Raw genomic sequence first — 19,937 nt, forward strand, 5'->3', positions numbered from 1 at the left:
ATGGAATCAATTATCAGGAGTAAACACGAGGATTACCTGTCCGATAACATTAAATAGAAGCCAATATGGATTCAGACGGGAAGAATCCTGTCAGGCAAAACTTCTTCACTTTGTCCCGAATGGACTGTGGTGCGTCTTCGATGTGATGTATCTTTGAAAGGATACTTCCTTCAAATTTGGGAAGAAATTGATTTTCAGCCATCTCATAACTTCAAAATTAATTGCGAATTTATGGTAAAAATGGGTTAAAATAGATTCTTACTCACAAGCGACATTAGATAGCTTGGGAAATTAGAGGGGCATTTAAATCTGGACTAATTGACGGTACCGCACATTTATATTGAGCGTTGCAGCAGCAAATTCACTGAAACTTCTCACTTAATTGACCAACAGCACACAGTAATAGGCATGTTATAACAAAACCATAATGGCATGTCACTTCCGTAGGATATAATTGGTTTCCAAGTAGTCCACAGCAGATCAGTATATGTGTCCGTCTGTTTTAACTTGTATTTCTGTCTGTTGAAACATATGCTCACAGCTGTGATTCAAGTTGGGTTTTTTTTCACACAAGTATGTGCCTTTCAGCTAAGTTTTTAGCATGTTATACATGTCCTGGCCGGCCATTTAGGACTGAGATGAGGAGAAATGTCTTTACTCGGAGGGTGATGAATCTTTGGAATTCTCTACCCCAGAGGGCTGTGGTGGCTCAGTCATTGAGTATATTCAAGACAGAGATCGATGGATTTTTGGATATTAAGGGAATCAAGGGATATGGGGATACTGCAGGAAAGTGGAGTTGAGGTAGAAGATTAGCCATGATTTTATTGAATGGCGGAGCAGGCTTGATGGGCCGAATGGCCTACTCCTGCTCCTATTTCTTATGTTCTTATGTCTTACCTGCTGGAATTACTGAGCTGGGAAGTATTTTCCCAATGAATTAAATCACAAGATTCAGTTGCGGCTATTGTTAGTACACATTCTCTACCATTCCATAAAAGAACAGCTCTCATTTCCCATTGTTCCATTTTTGTCAGCCTCTGATTTCTTTTCTCGGTTTAACTCCAGCAAACTGGATCCTAGAGCAAAGAGTTAATGCTAAACTTCTGCAAATAATGGTGTAGATCACAGTTAGAACATTATGAGTATCCTACCTTAGGATGGATGGTTATCAGTGACATTGAGTGTGTGCAGAAGAGATTTACTCAGCCGTTACCTGGAATGAGGGGCTTTAAATTATGAGATAGATTGCTGAAACTGGAACTCTTTTCACTGGAGAACTGACAAAGATGTTTAAAGTGGTGGCGTTTTGATAAGGTAAACCTGGCTGGTGAGTCGATAACTGTAGGACATAAATTTATCACCAGAAGAAGAGCAAGTTGGAAATAAAAACATTTATGCAGGACATAGAATGCCCTCCTAGAAACAGTGGTGGCAGCAGTATCCATAATTGCTTTTAAAAGGGATGTAGGTAATTTCTTTAAATAAAAAGGGAAACAATTAAAGTGTATGGGGAAAGAGCAGGTCAAGATGACTAAATAGATAGCTGTTTGACAGCCCGTGCCGGAGTGAGGGACTGAGGAGCCTCCTGTGCAGTAAAATAATTCTGTGATCTGATGTTCCTTTGTGTTAAGTGGATTTTTTTTATTCACCACATTAATTGTTATCCATGATGCTTTGTGCAGTGTTTGTAATCTTGCAGTGTAGACAACAATGTAATAGGAGGCTACATTTGATTTAATTTACTGGACAAAGTAAATACGTGTTGAGCAATAGTTATATCCCCCTCCACCCTCCCTCTTTGTTCCCCTCCCCCCCCCCCCCTCCCCCCCGCCTTCATGGTCGACTGCATTTCCCTCTCTAAGGCAGGAAGATTTGGTAAATCCTGTACGGGTTAGCCAAAGAGAACAGAGACGCACACTGAGGGGGGAGGGGGGGGCCGCACGGCACGGCAGAGAGAAGAGAGGAAGAAAAATGGCTTCACGTTGTTCAAAACAATTCATATGCCCTCAAATACTGTTTCGATGACACCACTGCTTTAAAGGTAGGTTTAGATTAAGAAGGTCTTTCAACCCATCCTTGCAGAATACCAACCATACTGTTTTCACATTACAGAATCAAGTTGTTGCTTAAAGTGCCCTGGCACACTGTTGCAATTGTGGTTCACCCTCCTGTATAAAAAATTAAAAATATTTCTGACATCTGTCCAAAATTTCCCTTTCACAACCATGAACTTGCCCTGCTGTCTTAGCATGTCGGAAAGTATTGTCCTGGGTTTACTTTCTCTATCTCATTATTTTATATGGTTCCCCCGTGTGATATATCCGGATGAAGCTGAAGAACCCTAGCTTATCTAGTTGTTCCACTGAGCCCTTTTGTCTGACACTGCAGCGTGCTTTAAAGGAGCAGTATGCCATAATAAATTCAATTGGAACTTGCATCCGCCCTCGAGGGACTTGTATCTGACTCTCATTAATGTTGTGAAAGACATGTGATTATCCTCTGTATTCACTGGCACATATCAAAGCCACCGAACCCATTCTTGATCCATTTTTCCTCCGTAACAATTCGTATCTCAGTTGCTGTCCTACAGAAAATGTACTTAAAGCCTCTTTTCGCATCCTTTGAATGGTTTATTTTGCAAATACATATAAATTTGCTCCCTTCCCATCAGACATAACTTCAGAGAATGTGATGGTAATAAAGTTTTCAGAGGTGTGTGATTGAGGGAGGGGAATTGAATTATTGTAAAATTAACTTGGGGGGCTGTTGATACAAGCTCCATTATGCAACATCCCCACTGACACCTGGGAGTCCCTGGCCAAAGACCGCCCTAAGTGGAGGAAGAGCATCCGGGAGGGCGCTGAGCACCTCGAGTCTCATCGCCAAGAACATGCAGAAACCAAGCGGAAGGAGCGTGCGACAAACCAGTCCCACCCACCCTTTCCCTCAACGATTGTCTGTCCCACCTGTGATAGAGACTGCAATTCTCGTACTGGACTGTTCAGTCACCCAAGAACCCATTTTTATAGTAGAAGCAAGTCTTCTTTGATTTCGAGGGACTGCCTATGATGATGGTGATAACCAATAGTGAACCTTTACAATCCCGAGCCAATCAAATATGAAACAGTTTATATGATCTTTCAGAAAGCATTTGATCTAGTGTCAGATAATAAATTGGTTCAGAGGATTATGTAGAAATTACAACACAGAAACCAGTATATGTCGGCATTTATCCTCTGGATGAGCAAATAGTTTTAATCCCATTTACCAACCCCGTTCTCATATTCCTTCAACCCATTTTCCTTCATCTACCTATCCAGTGTAGTTTTGAATGTTGACATTGTTTCTGCCTCAATCACTAGCCCTGGAAGTGAATTCCAGTGGCTCCTCTCTCCTAACCTCTGCTCTAAGTCTCATTCCTTTAATCTTGTATTCGTAGCCCCTCATTCTTGATCCCTCAACTACAGGAAGCCATCTGCTTCTATCTATCCCGTCATGTTGTTGAAAAACTTCTATTATATTGTCTCGTAATCTGCATTACAACAGTGACTACACTGCAAAAGGTACTTTGGCTGTAAAGCACTTTGAGATGGTCGTGAAAGGCGCTATATAAATCCAAGAGTTTCTTCATTCGGCATTATTCTAATGAAAAAGGACCCAATTTTTCAAGTCAGGGCTAGGCGAAAATGGTAGTTTTACGCCAAAATTACAGTTTTCACGGTGCTACCATTTTTAGGCCGTACTTTCGGCCTTTGCGTCTGCGCCAGGTGGCAAAAGAGGCGTTGTATGACGATTCATGGCACAAACCGCGCGTTTCAGCAACTTTAGACCGGGGCTAGGAGCATTGCGAGAGCGACCTTGGGAGGGGGGGAAAAAATTCCAAAAAACATTCACAAAACCCTTAGCTACCATAGCGCTGAAAAATAATTTAAAAATAAAAACTTTAACTTGCCTTTTTTGCAGGTTTTTATACTTCCCGCTGCTGGCAGGGCTGCACCGAAAGGTTTGACCTGTCGGTATTCTGGGCACGGCGTATGGGTCGGGAGAGTGCCGAAAGTCCGAGTCAAACGCAATCTGCATCATTGCACGTCGGCGCGCCTCTCCCCGGCGGTACTTGGAACCGCCACCGTAAACAGGTGCCTGAGGATCCCGGCGACCGGGTTTCCACTGCAGAGGGTCAAATCGCGGCAAAAACCCGGTCGCAAACCAGGCGAAAATCTGGCCCTTTATATTTGTATTTCCTCATATGTCAGGAAGCATCCAAGTGAATCTCTTGTTATGGTCATTATAGGCTGTCTTGGTTTATCCATGCATCTTAAAACTACTACAGGTAATGCAAAAGCAAAATACTGCGGATGCTGGAATCTGAAATAAGTTCTGACGAAGGGTCATCGACCTGAAACATTAACTCTGTTTCTCTCTCCACAGATGCTGCCTGACCTGTTGAGTATTTTCAGCATTTTCTGTTTTTATTATCCTAAAACTATTAGTAGTTTCCTTTTTCAATGGAATATACTTATTCTGCACCTTTGATTAGGGCCCGTGACATAAAAGGACAAATGGTGGTATAGATGAAAGATGACAAAGGGTTATGGTAAATGGATTTTTTCAGATTGGTCGATGGTAGCACCTGGCGTAATGGTACTTGAGTTACTTTTGTGTGTTTCTTTTTTTTTTCTTCTTTCTCTTGTAACCTTTATTGGATTTGCGTTGGATCAAGGCATAAAGAAAATGTTGGAAATGGTGGAAAGTTTGCTGATGATACCAAACTGGAAAGAATAGCAAACTACCAGGAAGAATGCAGGAGACTACAGAATCCAAGTTACGGAAATGGAGAGATAAGTTCCAGATGTGGATTAATGTAGAAAAATGTGAGAACAAAAATGCAGAATAGAAATAGTAAATTCCTCAAAGCAATGGAGAAGCAAAATTATTTATTTGTGCAAATCCTTAAGTGGTATGTGGACAGGTTATTTTTTTTAAAAAGCCAATAAAAGAAACATGCAACTTTTCTATCTGCGGGATTGACTACATAAGTATAATGACTAGAAAATGATGGTTAGGTCATATTTGGAAAACTTTTGCAGTAGGGTCCACACTTTACGAGGGATGTAAGTGTCCTGAGGTGAGGGTTATGAATTATAGGCGGAAACTAGAGCAACTAATGCTTTATTCTCACAGTGGAGATCAAGGGTGGATTTCATAGAGGTGTTCAAAATGACCAAAGGAATAGGCCAGGTAAAAGTAGATTATTTCCATCAGCAGTCAATTCAAGTCAAGAGGCCACGGTCTCTACATAAAGGGTAAAATTAAATTCCTTGACACACAGAGGCTTTATCACAAGTGATGATCAATGTTAAATTAATTACAATATTCAATAGGTGCTGGATAGACACTTAAGAATATAAAAAAGTGTGGAGAGAAAACAGGATAATGGGATTAATGTAAGGCCGAAAAGCAACATGACTGAAAAATCTTCTCCAAGAGGGACTTAAATTTAGTGCAGAACTCCATCTCTGCAAACATTTCTGTTCAGCAGTGCAGGTCAGAGGTTGATGGATGTATTTCCGAGGAATGGTTGGAGGAGGATGGCTGCTTACCAACTGCATTTGTATCAAAAATCTTCCACTTCTTTCGGATGAGGCGTTAAACCGAGGCGATTTTTAGATAAGCAGCGGAGTTCTCTCCAGTGTCCTGGGCACCATTTACCCCTCAAACAGCTGAAACAGATGCTATTCGATGTTCCCTTTAGGCTGCACAGCCGCTCAATGCTCTGGCGCTCTCGCGCAACCGGCCCGTCGGCTTATAAATAGTTCAAAACTGCGCTTGGCACCAAGGACTGGAAGAAACAGAAGACCTGTGGTAGCTTTGTTATACAGCTACCCATGCATCAAAATGCTCAGTAATATTGGCAATAACACTGCAGAGACATTAACTGGAAAATCCAGTCCGCCACATTAAGTGTCATTTTTTTTACTTTTGATGAATCGCTTTGTATTGGGCAGTAAAAGTATTTGAGTGCACTCGGTGCCATTGGTTTTGTTGGGGGCTTCCACTCAATGCAAAGCATATGAAGAGCTGCGTTGCAATGTGATGAATCATGTCTTTCTTCACAGCTATTCATCATTGCCATTCATTTGTGAACTGCTGTAACTAGAAGAGACGTGCTTCCATGGATTAATAATCATTGGCACGTAATAGTTCTGAATAGAGAAGGCTGTGCTTTTCATTAAAGTTCTGCAGTTAGCATCCAGACGATGACTGCAGCTGCATCCCATTGATTCATGTGTCTGAATTCTGTAGCATTCATTTGAATGCCTTGCAGCTGCATTTTCCTACTGTGACACCAGGGTGCAGTAGAGTCTTCCATATTAAATTGTGATCCAGTGAAGGCAGGCTGCGTAACGTCGAGGGAAATGCTGGCAATCAATAGGATGCTTTTATGCATAAACCTGTTCATAAAATGGAATGGTCCTTTCTTACAGTTTATTACAGTTTCCATTCAACTGCATAGAAATTTCCCTCATGTTGTAACAGCTTTGTACAATATATATTAATGATTTAGACGAAGGAATTGAATGTAATATCTCCAAGTTTGCAGATGACACTAAGCTGGGTGGCAGCGTGAGCTGTGAGGAGGATGCTAGGAGGCTGCAGGGGGACTTGGACAGGTTAGGTGAGTGGGCAAATGCATGGCAGATGCAGTATAATGTGGATAAGTGTGAGGTTATCCACTTTGGTGGCAAAAACAGGAAGGCAGAATATTATCTGAATGGTGACAGATTAGTAAAAGGGGAGGTACAACGAGACCTGAGTGTCATGGTACATCAGTCATTGAAGGTTGGCATGTAGGTACAGCAGGCAGTTAAGAAAGCAAATGGCATGTTGGCCTTCATAGCGAGAGGATTTGAGTATAGGAGCAGGGTGGTCTTGCTGCAGTTGTACAGGGCCTTGGTGAGACCACACTTTGAGTATTGTGTGCAGTTTTGGTCTCCTAATCTGAGGAAGGATATTCTTGCTATTGAGGGAGTGCAGCAAAGGTTCACCAGACTAATTCCCAGGATGGCAGGACTGACATATGAAGAAAGACTGGATTGACTAGGCTTATATTCACTGGAATTTAGAAGAATGAGAGGGGACCTCATAGAAGCATATACAATTCTGACGGGATTAGACAGGTTAGATGCAGGAAGAATGTTCCCGATGTTGGGGAAGTCCAGAACCAGGGGTCAGAGTCTAAGGATAAGGGATAAGCCATATAGGACTGAGATGAGGAGAAACTTTTTCACCCAGACAATTGTGAACCTGTGGAATTCTCTACCACAGAAAGTTGTTGAGGCCAGTTCATTGGATATATTCAAAAGGGAGTTAGATGTGGCCCTTATGGCTAAAGGGATCAGGGGGCATGGAGAAAAGGCAGGAGTGGGGTACTGAAGTTGCATGATCAGCCATGATCATATTGAATGGTGGTGCAGGCTTGAAAGGCCGAATGGCCTCCTCCTGCACCTATTTTCTATGTTTCTATGTTTACCCCATGTGTACCTCCCCTCCTCAGTGGGGAGCTATTTAACTGTCCATGCAAAACCATTTCAGCACTGTTTTTGCAATAATGGTTTAACCAGGTGGCTACTAATCATCTTAAACATATTTAGAATTGCCCAGATATGCAAAAAATAACTACACTGTCTGATGTTTAACACAAAGAAAGATTTTTTAAAAGGCATGGAATCGAATCATTCTTCATTCACAGAATTGGAATAAGTTTAAAAAGTAAGTCTTTATTATTACCATGTAGAAATGTTATTGCAATTCTGACAGCAAAGTTAATGAAAGAACACAAAGTAGTCAGAAAATGGGCATCGTTATTATATGGTTGCCGTACGAAGTTAGTCAGATGTGTTGTGGATAAAAAAAAAATGATTGCAGCAATTTGTGATTCCTGCAATGACCATGCAGTACTTGTATGGTGAGTCATAAATTTGAATTTTTCACTTGACCTAAATCTGAACCTTTCACTTGACCGAATGAATTATCTGCATTAATGCATACTGCAGGTCATGTGCATTTTAAATCTACAAATCTGCACCTCACTGGTGTGTAGGATATCAGTGGTGTGTTAGATCCTACTTGTAGTTTTCTCCAGACAGGGATAATGCTGGTTGTGATGCTCTAAATATTTAGTTTCTGCCCACTGAGTTTGTAGTGTGGCAGCTATCTTGTGTTCCTTAATCAATTAATATGTCGCACGTATCACTTTGCCCCAATTTTATTCTCTCTTATCTTTGCTCTGTCCACTTCTCACTGCACCCCCCGGCCCCCCTTCCTTCCTGACTTGAAATGTGGCTTGTCTTCCGATGTTCATTTTTCACATGACTAAGACTCAGGAGACTATTCAACGATAAAGAGCATCACAGCTAGATCTGATCTGGTCTCTGCACAGGAATCTTCCAGTAGGGATCAGTGGATCCAATGAGTACTGGGAATGTTGTTTCATTTCCCCCCTCCATTTCATAGCCCCGTTTAATGCCTTTTCCACTGCAGCCCTCGCTGACACTTAGCTTATCAAAGATCAAATCTGCAACTTGGCTCAGTTTCATTCTGGTCAATGTATTTAACAATTGACCCAATTTTCTTTGATTTGTGCACCAATAATCGTCAAAGCACAAGGGTGGATTCTTGTCTCAATGAGAGCTGGGCTTTTCTACTCTTGCCATAACCCAGAGGTGTCCAGGAAAGATCCTGAGTTAATGTGCTGAGAGTCAGACCAGCGCTCGCAGGCATTCTTTCTCCACCTCGCTCCCAATTCTGGTACAGGCATGTATATGAATCAATCATTTGTGTTCTTCATCACTTTGTACACTGGCCTGTCAACTATCTTAGATCATAATTCTAGAGAGCTACCACCAAACCTCATTCAAAACAAGAAAGGTTGAATACCTGCTGTTAATTTTTACTATTCTTGTTGGTGTAAAGTTTGACTGTCATCAGAAGCAGCACCAATTCTCCTGGAGAATTCCACTTCTTTCTAGCTTTAGTAAACTGGAAAACAAAATCACTCACCTACTTCTAAGTAGAAAGCATGTGCTTGTCCCTTCATCTCCAGATTTTCAATGTCTGTTTGTGTTTCTTCTGTAACCTCAGCACTGAGAAGAAAATGCCACTGAGAGAGGATTGCAATGTTGCCCACCCACCTCCACTCCATAAATCATAGAATAGTACAACACAGAACAAAGCCATTCCGCCAGCTCTTTTGCAGAGCAATCCAGTTAGAGTACATGTAAGGTCTCGTCAGTTGCAAACATTTGGGGGCTGAAATTCCCCTGTTGTGTACCTCTGGGGTGGGGGGGAGGGGAGGGGAGGTGCGCTAACGGGGCACGAAAATGTTTCCGCCCGGGTGGGCACTACCGGCTCCCGCGGAATTGCGCAGAAGTTACCGGAGGCGCCAGTGCATTAACGCCGTGTCCCCGCTGGTAGCGCCCCGGGCCGCCAAACCTCCGGCGATGACTTAATCACCGTGCACAGCGACCCCTTTCCACCCCGCTGCGTCCCGTGAGGCCGCCATGGGCAATGCCTGCACCAGCCTCAAGTCTCGAACCCGCCATCTTTTATTCCCTCCCCCTTTTTACCAGTCGAGCCGTTCGTCGCTACTTTCTGGGCTGTGATAATGGAGCCCGGCACTCCGTTTCAGTGAATAGTTGAGCCATGGCACCCCTTAGCCCTGCTGGCCCAGTGGAGGCCTTCAAAGGGCCTGCAGAGTTCGCATAATCCCTTCCCTGGGCAAAGCCACCAGTAGAAGATGCTAGGAGGGTGCACATCATTATTAAAGCGAGGAATTACTTATCGCTGTCAGCAAAGTTAATGTTTTACAAGAATTTTATTTTCCATACAGTATTGTTCGTCATGATGAAGGGAAAGTTCACTTGTTGCTCCTGGGTTTAGTTCAGTCCAAAGGCAGACCAAGGGAATTAATGAGCTGAATCTAATCCGTGCCAAAGTCCACCCTCCCCAGAATGTTGGACTGAACCTACGTAAACTAGAGGTAATCCAAAACTCGGCTGTCCATGTCCTAACTCGCATCAAGTCCCGCTTATCCATCGCCCCTGTGCCTGCTGACCTAAATTGGCTCCCGGTTAAGCCATGCCTCAATTCCTCAATTTCAAAATTCTCATCCTTGTTTACAAATCGCTCCATAGCCTCGCCCCTCCCTATCTCTGTAATCTCCTTAAGCCTCACAACGGCCCCCCCCCCCCACCCCTGGAGATATTTGCACTCCTCAAATTCTGAACCTTTGAGCATCCATGAATATAATCGCTCAACAATTGGTGCCTGTGCATTCAGCTGCCTAGGCCCTAAGCTCTGATACTCCCTCCTTAAACCTCTCTCCTCTTTAAAACCTACTTTTTTGACCAAGCTTTTGGTCATTTGCAGTAATTTCTTCTTTTGTGGTTCGGTGTCAAATTTTTTGACTTATCACATTTCTATGAAGCGCCGTGGAACGTTTTACTACATTAAAGGCGCTATATAAATACAAATTGTTGTTGCCTTGTATCATAATGTAACTGCATTTTATCTAAATCTACATGTCTTTTTCCGAAGCAAAGGCTGCATCTAAACAATCCAAAAGGTTTGCATAAATTGCAACTGTCAAAGCTTCAGACAACACTTTAGCAGCTTGTCAAACTCCATTTACTGACATTACCAGGAACTCTTTCCCCCTTGTCTACGAGAATATAAGAACAGAGTTAATTATTACTGCCTGAATTAAAGTTGCTGGAACATGCATTAGGCTGTGCGGAATTTAGTGCCCAAGAATAATTTATTCAAGTTTCCCTGTGCTTTCTGTAACCTCGGCAGTCAATTTCCTGAACCATTTGTCCTTGTTACAGTTATCTGCAGTTGCACTTTATTGCAAGGGGGATAGAGTATAAAAGCAGAGAAATCCTGCTACAACTGTACAGGGTATTAGTGAGGCCACACATGGAGTACTGCGTACAGTTTTGGTCTCCATATTTAAGGAAGGATTGGAGGCTGTTCAGAGAAGGTTCACTAGGTTGATTCCGGAGATGAGGGGGTTGACTTATGAGGATAGGTTGAGTAGGTTGGGCCTATACACATTGGCGTTCAGAAGAATGAGATGTGATCTTATTGAAACTTATAAGATAATGAGGGGGCTCGACAAGGTGGATGCAGAAAGGATATTTCCATTCATCGGGGAAACTAAAACTAGGAGACAGATTTTTAGAATAAGGGATTGCCCATTTAAAGCTGAGATGAGGAGAAATTTATTCTCTTAGACGGTTGAAAATCTATGGAATTCTCTGCCCCAGAGAGCTGTGGAGGCTGGGTCATTGAATATATTTAAGGTGGAAATAGATTTTTGTGCGATAAGGGAATAAAGGGCTATGGGGAGCGGGCAGGGAAGTGGAGCTGAGTCCATGATCAGATCAGCCATCATATTGAATGGCGGAGCAGGCTCGAGGGGCCAAATGGCCTAATTCTGCTCCTATTTCTTATGTTTCTTCTGTTCAATTGGTTATTATGCCACCTCGTACACCAAAATGAAAATCTGATTCTTGGCCTTTTCTAGTCGGGCTGTGAGAGAGAAGTTCTGTTTTGTTTGAACAAAGTTTCCCATTTAAGATTGATTTCCTCTAATTCCACCTTAAGTACTAGTTACAGCTGATGGCCACTTACCAAGCCGTGATTAGTTTATTAAAATGGAGTTGCAATAAGATTAAAGTTTATTTTTGTTAAATATTTCTCTCCATGTGCTGTGATCACAGAGATAGAAGTACAACATGTCCAGCTGAGAAACCATTTCCAGTTACAGCTGACTTGTGAAGAAAAATTTGTCAGTTTTTTGGCAGACTGTGTCGTTATGACGAAGGTGGAGGAGTGAAAACCAACTTGAAGCTTTCCGGCTGCTTTTCATTCCAATCCAGTTATGATTTGGATGTGTTTGAGCAGAAAAAAGATTATTTATTTTATTCTTGACAATAATAAAATGAAAGACTTAGATTTATTTCGCGTCTTTCACGACCACCGGACGTCTCAAAGCGCTTTACAGCCAATCAGAGTCGAAAGTCTCAGGAGTGGAAGGGAGTAAAAGAAATAAAACATTGAGACAGTGAATAATAATGAGGCAAAATTATTATATTTGTAAACTGTTGAAGAAATAGTGATGAGTCTGAGGTAATTTATAAACCTGCAATACGATTTCCACAATGGCTGCCCTTATTTATATCATTTTTTCCTCAACATTGAACATGGTAATGGATATATTTTGGTTTTCCTCTTAAAAATGCATTGCAACTGATGGACATTCATGAGCATCTAGCCACTGTTATCCTCTACTTTTAGGCTCCAGAATTAAGAGATTAGGCTCATTTGTTCAACTTTCCACATAAACGTGCTGTTAATTTATTGCATAAATCATGATGCAAATCTTCCACGTACATTTTGAAATTTGACCGTTTCGATATACAGTTTGTTTTTCTTGTCAATTTTCGTATGTAATGCTTCTCCCCTCTCCTCTGGAAGGTGTTGGCTCCTTTCTGATCTTCTGCTCCACATTAGCTCCTCTCTCATATCTCATCCAGTGGTCATCATATAACCAAATATAAAGTCTTCATTGTTTTCTAGTGCTTTCCAGTAAAATTACAAAAATGCCCAGGAGAAAAGTCACTTATGTCTGCTGCATCTTGCATTTGTGTAACAGTCAAATATATCTTTTCAGTTATGCTTCTAGTCATCCCTACTAACTACAGCAACCCCTGCATCTGTCTTCTATGTTAAGTATCTTGCAGTGTTCACTATAAAATTGCTGGATGTGCAAATTGTTGAACGATCACCCTCTGATGTTGGAGCACAGATTGCAGGAATAAGTGATAATCTACAACTGGAAGTGTGGGCTGTGCAGGCAGGGACATAAACCTATGACACCATGGAGGGATTTGATTGTGAAGGTGAGGATATGCAAACCTATACACTGGGGGCCAGCAAGGACATGCAAAGTATGAACAGGAGAAAGCCAAAAGAATGAGCAAACTAATTCCTTTCACTCACCCTACTGTGAAAAGAACCTGTTAACACAGACTAGCACCTGTTTATCACTTTGTCAAAACAAATTGTGTTTTCAAGGGATCAGTTTTCTGAACTTCTCCACATGACCAGTATTAAAGGGGAACCTGATGTGGCAGTTCGCATAAGGAATGCCTTGTACTTGAGTTACTTTAATAGCTGCTGAGTTTTTTTTGCTTTGGCAAATACTCCAGGTGAGGACAAGAAAATAATGTTGAATATCACAATTGCCTTATTTTCATGCTGCACAACAAAAGCAATGTGTTAAAAATTTTGTGAGTTTAAAATAGATATTCTCTTCGGTTCAGTGTCACTGGTCAGCCCTGTAAGCAGATCCTGTGACCCCTCGGTCAAGTACTTTGTCTGCACTCAATACGACGACTCATATATGCTACCATGTGTGTTCTCTCTTTTCAGAAGGTAGAGTGAAAAATACTCTAGTGAGATGAGGCTGATTGAAAACCGTTGCTTATTTTACATTAATATATGAATGAACAAAATACAATTTTCAGAATGAGATTTAATCCATTCCCTACCACTCCTCACATTATTAAATAATTAACGTGATTGTTATTTTACTTCTATGATGGGCTACGTACGCTCATGTCCCAGCCTGGAGTTTCACACTCCATGATTAGAAAGAGGAATCTCTTTGAAAGTCTGAGAAAGGCAAAGACACAATCAATGGGGGAGAGAAAGAGTGAGAGAGAAGTCAAGCTATTGCTCTGACCCTCCATGAGCTCTCTGTGTCAATGATTGTTTTGCCAAGCTTCCAATCAAAGTTACCAACTTGGAATGTAATGACCTCCTTCCCCCACTTGATAATGGCAAGAAATTAATGAACTCCATTGTCTCAAAAGTAATATGACCTATGAAAGTAAACATTTTGATATCTGTACTGCCTGGTATCTTGTCCTGGGAACCAGCCCAGAAGTACACAAGCCATTTAGAGTGGATGCTGAATCTAACTTCGTAGCAATATTGTAACAAGTTAAAGCACATTTCCTCCCAGGCATATTGGTAAAAGTCCCAAAATGTTGCACTCTTCAAGGAAACTTCTATTGCCCAAATCATAAATCAAAGTTGTAATGTATTTGCTTCATGGGTTCTTTGCTTAAGAATTCATAGCAACACATTGCTATCAAGAACTAGTTGGTTTATTAACAATTACACTACACATTACCAATTCATCCACTAGGCTCGCAATTGCATACCTCATCGTGGATGACCGAGACCCAACTGACTGGGGTTTTATTGAGTCTTGTGAACATCACATGATTAGCTAAGCCACTCACAATGCAACAGCTCCACAAACCTGTGTGCATACTCACAAGTGCATACATTACAAAGAGTACATGGTCTCATGAAAAAGGATCAATAAAAAGATTTTGGTTTTACCACTTAGCCCCTACATCAGCTCCTGTCCATTAATTACAGCGACCCTTCTGCTTTTTATACAAAATATATTTTATTATGCTCGTCAAATATGTCATCTGTTGAATTTATGAAGTTAGATAGTGGAACATTTCCTTGGTTTTAAATCTTAACCGGTTGAGCAGAACTCTAGATTTATTTCCATCCTAATATCATTCAACAAAGTCTAATGTGTTCTGAGAAAAGGTCATTGACCTGAAATGTTAACCCTACATTTTTCTCTCTCTACTGATGCTCCCTGACCTGATTGTTTCAAGTATTTTTTGTTTTTTTAAACTATAGTCTAATGTATGTTGTCTTATCGAATGGCACACAATTGATCCTCTAAATTGATTCTAAATCAATTTTTAAGCATGTAGGTGAAAAATGTAAATACTAGAAATTGCTACTGACAATATTAATGGATGAATGCATAATGCACTCGTATGATCCTCTGTTACTTTAGTGTAGATATTTTAATAGGTTAACGTTTCCATTAAAGCAACAGACAGGGGAATATCATACAAACATGTTAAGTGTTTTTCCTATTAATATCTCACAGTACTTTCTGAGCTTAAATGTATTAAGAGAACAAAATCGTTTGAGTTTTATAAAATTCCTCGAATTGTCTAGAATATAATCGATTGGGCTTGTTATATTCCTACTCGGTTCATGATGATGTCAATTTTTTCTGCGCTTACAACCTACCACAGAAAAGTATAAAGTCATTGTTTATGTAAGATTCCTCATCAAAATGTAGTTGTGTTTTATTTCCCTTTTTTATGGTAGAGCTTCTGATCTTGTATCCAGGGGAACAGTTGCATGATATTAAGTATTACAGTTCTTTGGCAGGAGTCACTCTATGTTATTACAGCTTCTCAATTTGAAAATATTATAAGCAATAGTTCTGTTTAAAAAATGTCATATGAGCTTTATTAGTTTGGAGCAAAATACGACAACTAGTTAAAGCAGGTGTCCCAAGTAATTCTGGTCCTTTTTAATTGTAATCCAAAAATACAAACTTTACTTTCTAGCTCTTTGATTTAATGCAAGAAACCTATTACTGGCAAGAAAACTGTATTCAAAACAGTATGATGAAAAAAGCCAAATATTTCATCTCGTCAGTTAATGTTTCATGTCCTGTAACCTTACACCTTTTAAATATTTTGTCCACTATCTCCGCGGTACTGGGGGTATGCTATAGACACCCAAGCTAGGATGAAAGCCTTGATTGGAAACTCTGGAATGAAATGAGGAAGGCCACTAGTAAGGGACTTTAATACAAGGGAGGAACTTCTAGTTAATGGAAGATTGCTTTATGGCCTAAGAGCCAGTGAGTGGATAAAACATCCTGGATTTGGTTAGTAATAGGGATGATCAAATCTTCAACACAAAAGTGGGTGAGACTTTAAGTATAAATGATAATGTGATCATATTTGACATTGGAAGGATTGGATAGGTTCTAAAAACACAAACAAAAGTTAGATTTTAAGAGGACCAACTTTCTGCACTTGAGAAGTCTTGGTCAGAATGGCAGGTTTGAATATGGCTAGGGGAGTGGATGAACTATGAAGTCCCTTCAAGGAGGTGATTCCGAATGCAATGGACCAATGTGTACCTTGCAGTACCAAGCTTAAAGGCTCACCTGCTTGGTCAAGCAACTCGAAGAAGAAAAGGAATTTAAAGCCATGAAGGAAAGTAGCATTAAATTACAGATTCAGTACCAAAAGGTATGCCAGGTGTGTAAAAAAAAAACACATCAGAATAGCATTTTTTTTTAATTGAATATGCCAAGAGAAGTGGAGGATAATTTTTTTTAAAAAGCTTTTTGTTCTAGTAAGAGAAAAAGAAGAATGAGGGCTGGAGTGGGCCACTGAAAGTGGGATTGGTGTGGGGGAGGGGTTGACAGCTGATGTGATACAGGCTGCAAAAGGGCTAAATAAGGGAGGAGAGGGGGGACAAAAAATCCAGGAGGGGCTATTACTTAAATGGAAAGAAAATAATGTGCGTGGAAAATGAAAATGATCTGGGGGTCATGATTGATAAATTGAAGCTATGGCAATAATGCTCAGTGGCAGTGAGTAAAGCAAATCAGATGTTTGGTGTATGGAAAGGTCAATATTAAGGCAACATATTATGGTAATCCTGCCACTTTATAAATCATTGATGCAACTGCACTTAGAATACTGTGTGGAGTTCTGGTCACTGCAGTGCAAAAAAGGATATTGCAGCTACTGGAAGGGTATGGAAGAGGGTAATCACAATGATTTGAGGGGATGAACTGATTGGATTATGATGAGTGATTATGTAAATGTGACGAGATCTCAGAAGTTGCGAGGTGATTTACTTCTGCTGTTAGGAATCGCAAGGGACTAGATAATGTAGACCATCTATTTCACCTTGTCCGGAATCAAAGGACACAACCTGCGCTTGAATGCGGGGGTAAATTCCAAAACACTGTGAGATGTGTGCTTACTAGATCCATGCAGCAGAGCCAGGTCTCCAGTTGTCTTGATTCTGGATAAAGGCCTGGCTCTTGTCAAGCCCGTGTGCTGGCTGGCGTGCAACGGTCACCACATGTTAAAAAAATTCACGCACAGGCATCTTCCACCCTCTCAATTGGAGTTCAGGACTGGAACATCAGATCTTTCATTGAAACACTTGTAAACTCATGGAAGCAAGTCATCCTCATTTGAGGGACTGCCTATGATGATGATGAAATTCCAAACTAATCTGGGGAAACATGAGTGAGGGGTAAATCTACAGAACAAGCTCGTTTGGGGCACTGTGGAAGCAGATAGTGTTGATTCATTCAAATGTAAATTAGGTAGAATTCTTTCTGAAAATAATATTTTGGGATGTAGTATGCGTGTAATTTGAGACATGGCATGTGGTACGTGAAGCGTGCTCAGGAGGAGCAGGTGACTTTGGAACTGTGGTTCCCAAAGCTCTCCCCACTGGGGCTTTTCCTCGCCTCATGTCCGAGTCTGTTACAGACTAATTGACAGAGATTGACCACCACAATTGGTCAACAACTCCATTATTGTTTATCATGCAACTACTAGGATGGTAGAAGGTGAACTAGATGATCTTGGTCTTTTTTTGCCAAGCAATTCCTATGTTCCGTAATCACATTTCCTGCCCTGAATACTGTTATGTCTTTAGATGCTCTGATAATGACTCCACGAGGCAAAATATTGCACTTGAACTGTAGTGTCCTTAGTCCATTTAATATAATTCCAGAGTGATGATCACACATGGTGGGCCTGTCTTTTATACTAGGCCTGGCACACCTGTACAGGTAACCTACAAATCTCCCACTGCAGTGTCCTCTGGTGGAAGACCCAAGTGACCATACAGCTGGTGTACAAGTTTCCCATAGTAGTGCCCTCTGGTGACCTATATATGTAATAGTACAAGCAGTAAACATGTCTGGATACATGACAAATACGATGCCTCATGGGAATGGGGGGTGCTATTCTATGGGTGGCAGCATGCCTTGAAATTCATCTGATTTAGAATCGAGCATTAACATCCTCTGTGGGGCCAGCAAAATTGTTTTTTGTTCCTGCCACTAATATTGCCGAACCTCGCACTGGCTGCTTGTATTTGCCGACAGAACGGTAACTACACTTCAAAAGTAGCTCATTGGACATAAAGTATTACGACATAAAGACACACTACGGAGGTGCTATATAAATGTAAGTTCAATCTTTGTGTTCAAAATGAACATATTTTGGTATTGTCATTTTACGCTAGTTCTAGTTCATGAAACTATAACCATTCTGGAAAATAGAGGGCAATTTTAACTACATAAAGAAATATAGTTGGGTACCACTTTACTTAATTCCTATAGCAGATTTGAAGTATAAACATGAAAAGGGTATATAGGGCTCAAAGTTGGCCAGGAGTTGCTCCGTATTTTTTGGAGCAACTTGATTTTTCTGGAGTATCTTAAAAATCCACATTTTTCACATTCAATTTGCGCCAGTGCAAGTGAGTTAGGATTTTTGTAGTTTAGTTTTTTTTTCAAAAAGTGGCGTTACCAGCCACCTACGCCCATTTTGGCCATTTAGGCCATTTTGGCCAGCTAATAGTTACTCCAAGCTAACTTAGGCCAGCATATGTGGCTACTTGTGAAAACTCTTGCGGAGAGTTAAGAAATCAGCGCAGGTAGGTACATCGGAGGCCAGCAGAACTTAATGATTTGACTAAAGAATGTGAATAGGATCAAACAACTATACAGGACATCATATGACAAACTTCGCAAAGTTAATTTATATACAACAAAAGCATTCATGGAAGCTTAAACTACAAAAATAAAAGAAATAAAGAGACAAAACATATTTACATAATTTTTTCAAAATATCCAAATAAAAAATAGAAGTACCTCCTGCTCGTAATTCTTATGTTCTTATGTTCTCCCAGCTGCCTAAGTTCATCCACCATCAGTCCACCCCGTACAAACAACCCTACCTCCGGGGTCGGGGATCAGACCTTCCAGGATCAGAACAACACCTGGGGTCAAAGATCGGACATGTCTGGGGATCAGATCTTCCCTAGAGGTCGGCGATCGGACTGCCCACGGGATCAGAACCCCCTACCCCCATGGGGTCAGTGATCGAACCCACCCTGCGGTTTGGAATTTCCCCCCCACCCCCATCCCCGCCACCTCGGCTTGGGCCCCGCACCAACCTGCTTGTTGTGGTCTTCTATTCAGCCTGTGTGGTTCCCCCCCCGCCCCCCCCCCCCCCCCCCCCCCGCCCCAACCTGAAGCCAGACTGTCAATCTTCAGCCCGGGAAGGCAGCTGGCCGGCCTGTGCGGGAGGCCACTTGGGCCTGGGCTAGAGGCAGGATGCACACAGACACTGGGGGTGGGGGGGGCGAGGAGCGAGGAGCTACTGCGCATGCGCGCACACTCCAATGCGTATGTGGAGAGCTGCTGGCACTATGTTTGGTGCTGGGCCCCAGCTCTGCCCCCGAATCGACTGGCCACACTATGCGAGGACCTGGGAGAGGCCGGACAGCATGCAAAGTCGGGAGGATTTTTTTCCAGCGCACTTCTCCTAGAAAAGCAGAGCAAGTAGGGTGAGTGCGCCGAAAAACAGCAGGGGCCAAATTTGAACCCATAAATACTGCACCTACACATTTATTTGGTAGAGTTCTGCTGTACAGTGTGTGTGAGGGGAGCAAGGGAAATAGAAAGTACAAAGTGCTACAGTTTTCACTGTGCCTCTTGCTTTTGAGATCCAGTGGTCAGTCTGATTTCTGAAAATGCCCCAGTGAGGAGACCATCAGCAAAATGGATCTTAAAGTTGTAAAAAAAAAGGGTACAGAATGCACTTGTAGTGAGGTACTTTTTATAAAGTGTGAGCATGGAGTATTGCTTTAAAAATTGGAAAATGGTATCTGTTCTCCATGTGCTTGCATTATTGTTAATA

The 19,937-nt window shown here is 41.5% G+C and overlaps 1 protein-coding gene across 3 annotated transcripts in view; it reads left to right on the top strand.

The window, feature by feature from the left end:
* Positions 1–19,937, top strand: part of manbal (mannosidase beta like) — a 46,881-nt gene that overhangs the window by 23,690 nt on the left and 3,254 nt on the right. The window lies entirely within an intron of this gene.

The sequence above is a fragment of the Pristiophorus japonicus genome, chromosome 12 (genome assembly GCF_044704955.1).
Source record: "Pristiophorus japonicus isolate sPriJap1 chromosome 12, sPriJap1.hap1, whole genome shotgun sequence".
Taxonomy (NCBI): Eukaryota; Metazoa; Chordata; class Chondrichthyes; family Pristiophoridae; genus Pristiophorus; species Pristiophorus japonicus.